We start from the raw sequence: 7,101 nt of genomic DNA, 5'->3' as shown, positions 1-7,101 counted from the left end.
TCAGGAACAGAACAAATAAACATATACACATATATATATATTTAGCTTCGAAGTAGAATACACTGTATTAAGACTAAGGTTTTGATAAAATTTGCTTGTATGAGCAGCTTTTAAACAGCAGTTGCACCTAAAAAAATTGTTTAAGTGAAAAAAATCTTTCTTGGTGATATGTGCAATTTCTAAAGAAAACTCTTTCAGAACAGATCTCAGATATTTTTATATGTAGAGAACTAAGACTTCTGACAAATTCTGTAGTTTTTGCAAAAGTAGCAGTTCCCCAAAGGCTTTTAGGTCCACATTTTTCAGACAGAATATTACTGTTGCTTACAACACCTTGTAATAGAGAACAGCATATTTTTGATTAGGATACCTCATTGTGTGATGGAGATACAGTGTGTATTTCCAGGTCCTATTTTTAAGAGTGGCTGTGAACTACCTATGCCAGTCCTAGAGGTAGCATATATTAATCTGATATGCAAAGCTGTTCCTACTAAGCAAAAAAAAAAAAAAAAAAAAAAAGGTTTTGCTTAGCAGGTTGCAATTTATCTTCTATCCAGGATAGTTCTATACCAACATTTATAACTTGCACATGCATACAGGTATGTATGTATGCACATGACTACTTTGGTGTTATTTCTTTCCTTCCTTTAAAGCTCTTTGGCCAGAGGTTCTGTATATACTGGAAATTGGTGAAGAAGTTACAGTGTGTTGTCTGTGTACTTTTATATGGAAATATGACTAATCAGAGACACTCATGTCTGTAGGTACCATTACTGATTTTTTTTTTCTCCAAAAAAGGATGGAGGAAGGAATGAGAGGTGGTTCAGCTTTGTTTATTTTTTCCACTTCCACTTTAGAAAAATAAGAAATTATTTAATTCTGTTGTATGAAAACTGTAAGGCTGGATTCTATTGTGTTATCCATATATTATTCAATATCTTCATGTATTGTTTTATTCACTTCAGTTAAGGAAACCCAATCATTATATTGTGTTGTTTTTACAAAATACGGATATATTGTGAGATGGAGGTAGACAATCAATATGATGTGCTGCTTATGAAATGCTGTTAGGTTAAGTTTTTATTTTTATCACAAATAAAATTGTTTTGTTTTCCACAACTTGCCAAAGGCAACTATTGTTGCTGTCAGAAAGCATGAATTGAGATGGCACATTGTGTTGTGATTTTACAGCGCAGTTTGTGTGACTTTTAATTACATGGATGAGGGGATGAAAGACACGGACGCCTGATGGCTCTTGAACAGGAGACATTTATTGCCATTTTTCACCACTACCTATATTTTCCCCGTAGCCCCACGTGCTGTCCATGCGCCCGAATCTGTCATACAATTGGTTAGAGACTCTCGGACACGTGCCTCAAGCCAGCCAGCAATTGGCCACTGCCCAAAGCTCATCTTTAACACTGTAGCCAATTTACTTTATCTCGACCTTGCTCAAGTTTTTGTTTCTACCGCTTGTTTCCTCATTATCTCTAATTAAGGGATGTGTGAAACAGTGCAAAGCGACCTGCAAATTCCTTTCCCACACATGGATTTTTTTTTCCTATTTCCTCTCTACCTTTTCAGTAGTCAATTTATTATATATATATATATATATAATATATATTATATATTATATTTAGCTTGTTCTTTGGACTTGATATTGCAGTTGTACCTGTGATATATTTTGTTAGGATGTTTCAAGTACTAAAGCCCAATTTCTCCCTTGTGTCTATGGGTGCCTGGTAGATTTAAGTGTCTTGTGACTATAGGTGTCTGAGATTTAGGAAGCCAAACCACTCAAGAAGCTGAATTTATCCCTGCAGGTTCATATAGTTGTTATGGAAACCACATTTCTGAATGTACTGATTTTTCATGGTTAGTAGCACACCATATTTGAGACCATTAACTTTTGTTGCTGTTGTTTGATCTTCCTTTAATACAAAAGGAAGTGAGGAGGAAATAAGATACACCTGTGTTTTTATAATTGCACTCATTCGAATACCTCATTGGCAGTCGAAGTTCTCACCTGTCATGGTGTGCTCTGCTAAAGGGTAGTTGAGAATTGAAGCTGGAAGTTTCAAGGCAGCTGACAGAAGATTTAGGGTCTACAAATTAAGAAGAAAGGGAGTCTGTATGTAATTCTAGTAGAGTTCTTCAGGGTAGAAACCTAGAAATTTGGCATAGAAAGAGGTCCGAAAAGAAAATCGTATCAATTCTCCTGCTCTAAAGCATGCCTAGTACTTAAATGTTAAGGCTTGCACGGTGTAACACATTGCAATGTTTTTCTCTTACAAAGGTTAAAATATTTTTTTACAGGGAGTAGGACAGTAGGACTCCCCTACAGGGAATAGGACAATATTTCTACTTTTTCTTCTTTCTAGTAATTTAAAGGCTGTTTCATAAACAGTAATGTCCCCAACTAGACACAGATATTTGCTGAAAATGTGTAAGTCATGAGTAAAGTGAAGCAGTTATTTTGTATATGTGATTCACAAAGTTGTAGTTTATAATATCAACCACTTTTTTGTAAGATCAGTCTATTATATTAATAGTAGTCATTCAGTAGTGCTTTACCATTTTACACTTACACACTTCATTTTTCAGCTTCACCTTTTCACCAGTGCATGATTTGACAAATATATTTTGGTGCTGCTGAATAGCTTGCTCTATTCTGGTCATTCTTATTCCAGCCAGCATGAAGAACTGAAGCAAGTAGGAGTGACACTGAATTGAGATCCTTTTCCACCAGAACCCCGTAAATGTTGCTAAAATTTTTTACTGTTATTCTGTCTCAATAGCAAAATGCAATTGACGTGTAATGCAGAGATAATGTTGTAACAGGTCATTCCATGTAACAACTTTCCATAGCTTTTTGTTTGCTTTCTTGTTTGTATACCAAATGTTGAAATACATTACTGTCTACCACTATGATGAAATTGTCTGGTAAGGTCTTCGCCATGCAGAAATGTTACAGGCATAAGGATAGTGATTCTGATTCCAAAACTAACCTTGCCAAAATGATTACTTTTCATGTAGATCAGCTCACTATGCAGTCCTACACCTAGCTTTGAAACACAAAAAATAGAATAGTTCATTTAGAAGGGACCTAGAAACATTATCGAGGCTATCTGCCTGACCACTTCAGGGCTGACCAAAAGTTAAAGAGTATTATTAAAGGCATTGTCCAAATGCCTCTTGAAAACTGACAGGCATGGGACATCAACCACCTTACTAGGAAGCCTGTTTCAGAGCTTGACCACCCTCACAGCAAATATTTTTTTCTTAACAAAGACATTTTCCTAATAAATATTTTTTTTTCATTTTCCCAAACAGAGGAACAACACAAACAAGAAACAAAGATTTAGTAATTGCTTAAACTAACACTAACAGAAATCTGGGCAGCTAAACCTGAATGTGCCTAAATTCTGTGCTTGCCTGTGATGAACTTGAAATGAAGAAATTTTTCTGAAACCAATAATTTTTCAAGATCTCCCCTGTTCTACATCAATTCTCCAGAGAGATCTGGCTATCATTGCCATACAGCAGCAAAAGCCAAGCTCTTTTCCGCTTCTATTCTCTCACTGTATAGTTTTAATTTAATAACAGGTTAGTTTGTAGTTTCTGGTTTAGGAAGCCCCTTTGCTTTCTAAGCCAAGGGTTGATGGAGCTGCAAGAGCAGCCTTCTGCTACCAGAGTAAAGGAAAAAAGCATTCTCCTTCAAAACCTTTATTACCAGTGTCAGAAACAGGAAAGGGGGTAGGTAAATCTTTGATGTTATTTAAGGATCACTTTTTGGGGAAAAATTAATAAAGTCTTTATGAAAGTTCTATTAAGAGTGGCCTCTAAGGGTTAAATTAATGCCAAAGGAACATGGATATATTTAATACAAGTAGTGGTCTGTGAGAAAAAGGAGCAAGAAAGCCCTACTTGCCACTTACAACACACCTCTATAAAAGTCATTATGGATTGGCTAGCTTCAGAAGATCAATTAGTTAGCAGTTAGCACCTTTGAAAATGACTTATAATGTAAATACAATCATGGCTGACTTTCTTCAGGCTAGAAGAACTTCTCATTCAAAATTATCTATATAACAAAACAAAGATAATAATAAGACTGTGAAGCTTTCCTACTGAAAGTGTCTCATTTTCAAACAAGCAGGGTGAAATATAATAATAATTTGAGGAAGAAAGCTTACAGAAGGTCCAAACACCAATATTTAGTGGTGGTAAAGGGTGCTGAAAGGGGTTCTGGAAATAGAAAACTTTAATGTCATATATTTTATGTATTTAGGGGCGGGGGTGGTTGCTTTTTGTCCAAAGTGGAATGAAAATACTGTACTAAAGGCTGATATAAAGTGGTGGAGAATAAATAACATCATCAATGCCCATGTAAGAAACATGACAGAATAGGCATTGTTACCTACCGACTAAAGTATACAACAGCAAGATGGGCAATTCAATACAGAAAATGGAAGAGGTAATAGGCAAGAGATATAAAAAAAAAAAAAATTCTGATACTCTAAGAATGTATCCTGTCAACTGTTGTTTGCTGCTTAACTGTGCCTAACAGGGATACAGACCAAATTTTGATGCTGGCCAAGATTAGGTTCCTATTTGTCGTTTCTTTTTGTTTGTTCGTTTTTATCTGTTAGATTTTCTAACTTGCAGACCAAACATCCCAGAGGATATCTTCAGAGATAATGAAAGCTCTCTAAGCTGTTTCATCCAACTTACTACAGGTGAGTAAGACAGTGACAGATAGTAGTTAGTTATGACCTGATGACAGCTTAAACTGTACTGGATAAGTTGATAGTCTCCTTGTAGCAGACAGGTATTCAAATCCTAAAAGCTCATAATCACCTTGTGTGAAATAGCAACTAAAAAAGGTGCTATGAAGTTCTGGACTGATAGGAAATAACCTGCTACCTTTACTCTCTCTTCAACCATAGATGTGAGACAGACAGCAATAGTCTGCTGCTTAAAACAAACAACAACAACTCCTGTGATATTTTTAAATATTTTTAAATATCACAGGATAAATAAAAATCTCATAAATAAATTGTTTCTTTATTACTTTTAAACAGGTAAGGAATCTCATTTTATCCTTACATTTACGTTTTGACTTAACACTGCTAAAGAGAGACAGCAATTTAATTCAATTAGCATTTCTTGTAGAAACTACTGAATTCATTTTAATTTGAATACCCACAATCCAATTTAAAGACGCTTTATGGTAGTAAAATGAGAAACTTCTAAACTAAATTTGGTCTAGATTCATACATCCTTGACACTAAAGACAACAGATTTTTCACTAGCTCATTAGTGTTAAAGTCGATGCAGGTAGAATGTGAAGAGATGTTGATTATTTATTTCTATGTGATGGATTTTAATTCTGTTGAGGTAGATTCTTTCCAGCAGTTAGAAGATGGCCCACATAAGATAGAAAGATAATTTACTGAGTGGGATTCAAACTCTGGATATTTTACACCTACTCTAACAATGTTTAAAGGTAGAACACATCCTACAGAAGCACAAGCCAAGTGGGCAAGTTGAATATACATGTAGAAAAAAAAAGGTGTCAGTTACACAGAACATGCACTCAGCACAGACTGCCGTCAGAAATGGTGTATTCTAAAAGACATGTACAAATACAGTAGTTTATGCCTTGGTTCCATATAAATCGTTCTATGAAAATATGCAAAATTTTTTTTAGATATGGGTAGAAACTTATTTTTTCTAATTTGCATTTGTTTCAAATATTAGCTACCATTCTGACTCCCTAACACAACTACTTTATCAGTGATCCATCCTACAGAATGATGAAATAGCTTTCCTTTTGCAAGAAAGAAGAGTGAGGAAAAAAGAATAAATATATAAAGGCAGAATGTACTGCAGTTCAAGTTTTGCAAACATTTATGTGTGTTTGTTTTTTTCTTATGTCAGGCCTGGTTGTAAGTCCTTTGAAGAGCAAAGCAAAGCCTAAATGTCAATATATGGAAAGGGCAAAACTGATTCTACAAAAAACATGGTCAAATATGAAGTAACCAAGTGCACTGCATATAAGAGACAGAAGACAAAAGCCTTCTTAATAAATATTTGCTAGTTATAGTAATTATGGAACAAATGTTTTTTAAAAAGTTAGAGCAAAATGTATTGTTCAGCTGGAACCTATCAACAATATCAACAACAACAACAACAACAAAAGACATTGAAAAGCTTTCAATTAATATATTCAAATTCCAAAAGAAGCTGTATATTAAACTGCTGAAGTATTAGTCATATGTTTGTTGTGGTAATCATTTTCTTCCTTATTAAATAAACACTGCTATTTAATTCGTCATTAAAAGTCCAGTTGTTCAGTAATTAGTGATACAATTTTAAATGAATGACATCATGATACATTATTTCTTCACAAGCTTCCTCAGTCGTGCCATAATTGTACTGATGACCATTGATCATATAAATGTTACAAGACTGTTGTTATTAAAACATATTATAAACAGCTATAAAATAATGTTTTGTGGTAATCTTATGTCTTGGTACCTTTCCAATCATTTTTTTTTTCTTTAATTTGAAAATCATCTAAACACTTACTGCCAGATATAGATAAGATTTGGAATAGTTTTTTTTTTAAGACATTCTTTTCTTAGTTTCTGGTTCACAGAAGTATAATAGGAAGTATTTTTTCTTTTCATTAACCATGTATTTCCCTTCTGTGGAGAATGGCCTTGAAAAGCGATGCCTTTTTTTTCCAATGCATTATAGATTACAGTATTGGGATTCTCTAAAAACCTCATGTGGAGAACCATGTGGACAGGATTGACTGCTCTAGTATGTTATTGGGCTGCCAGCTGCTCTTCGTGCCTTCCTTGCTGTCATGTTGTTTTACTCTCAGCAGGAAAGGACTTGCAGGAAGAAGCAAAGAAGTGTTTCAGCACTGTTTTTTGAATCCATTCTAATTGCTTTTTTTTTTTTTTTTTGTTCCTCACGTTAGAGGAACGTTAGTTTTATTAGCTCACTTGTGGCAGAACACTATAATTAAGTGGCAACTGTCTTCTGACTTTGTTCCTCCTGCTGACACTACACTTCATTTTAATATCT

At 34.5% G+C, this 7,101-nt stretch overlaps 1 long non-coding RNA gene across 2 annotated transcripts; it reads left to right on the top strand.

The window, feature by feature from the left end:
- The first annotated feature begins 3,766 nt into the window (after nucleotides 1-3,766).
- On the top strand, nucleotides 3,767-6,605 carry LOC310893828. Of its 2 annotated transcripts, none has more exons than XR_014579338.1 (3): nucleotides 3,767-4,477; nucleotides 4,669-4,739; nucleotides 5,944-6,605. It is a non-coding gene; the product is annotated as an uncharacterized lncRNA (long non-coding RNA). The 2 variants fall into 2 exon arrangements; XR_014579339.1 differs by having other exon boundaries at nucleotides 4,653-4,739.
- The last annotated feature ends 496 nt before the right edge of the window (nucleotides 6,606-7,101 follow it).

The sequence above is a fragment of the Anser anser genome, assembly GCF_964211835.1.
Source record: "Anser anser genome assembly, chromosome: 2".
NCBI lineage: Eukaryota > Metazoa > Chordata > Aves > Anseriformes > Anatidae > Anser > Anser anser.
This window is presented reverse-complemented; position numbering and strand designations above follow the sequence as displayed.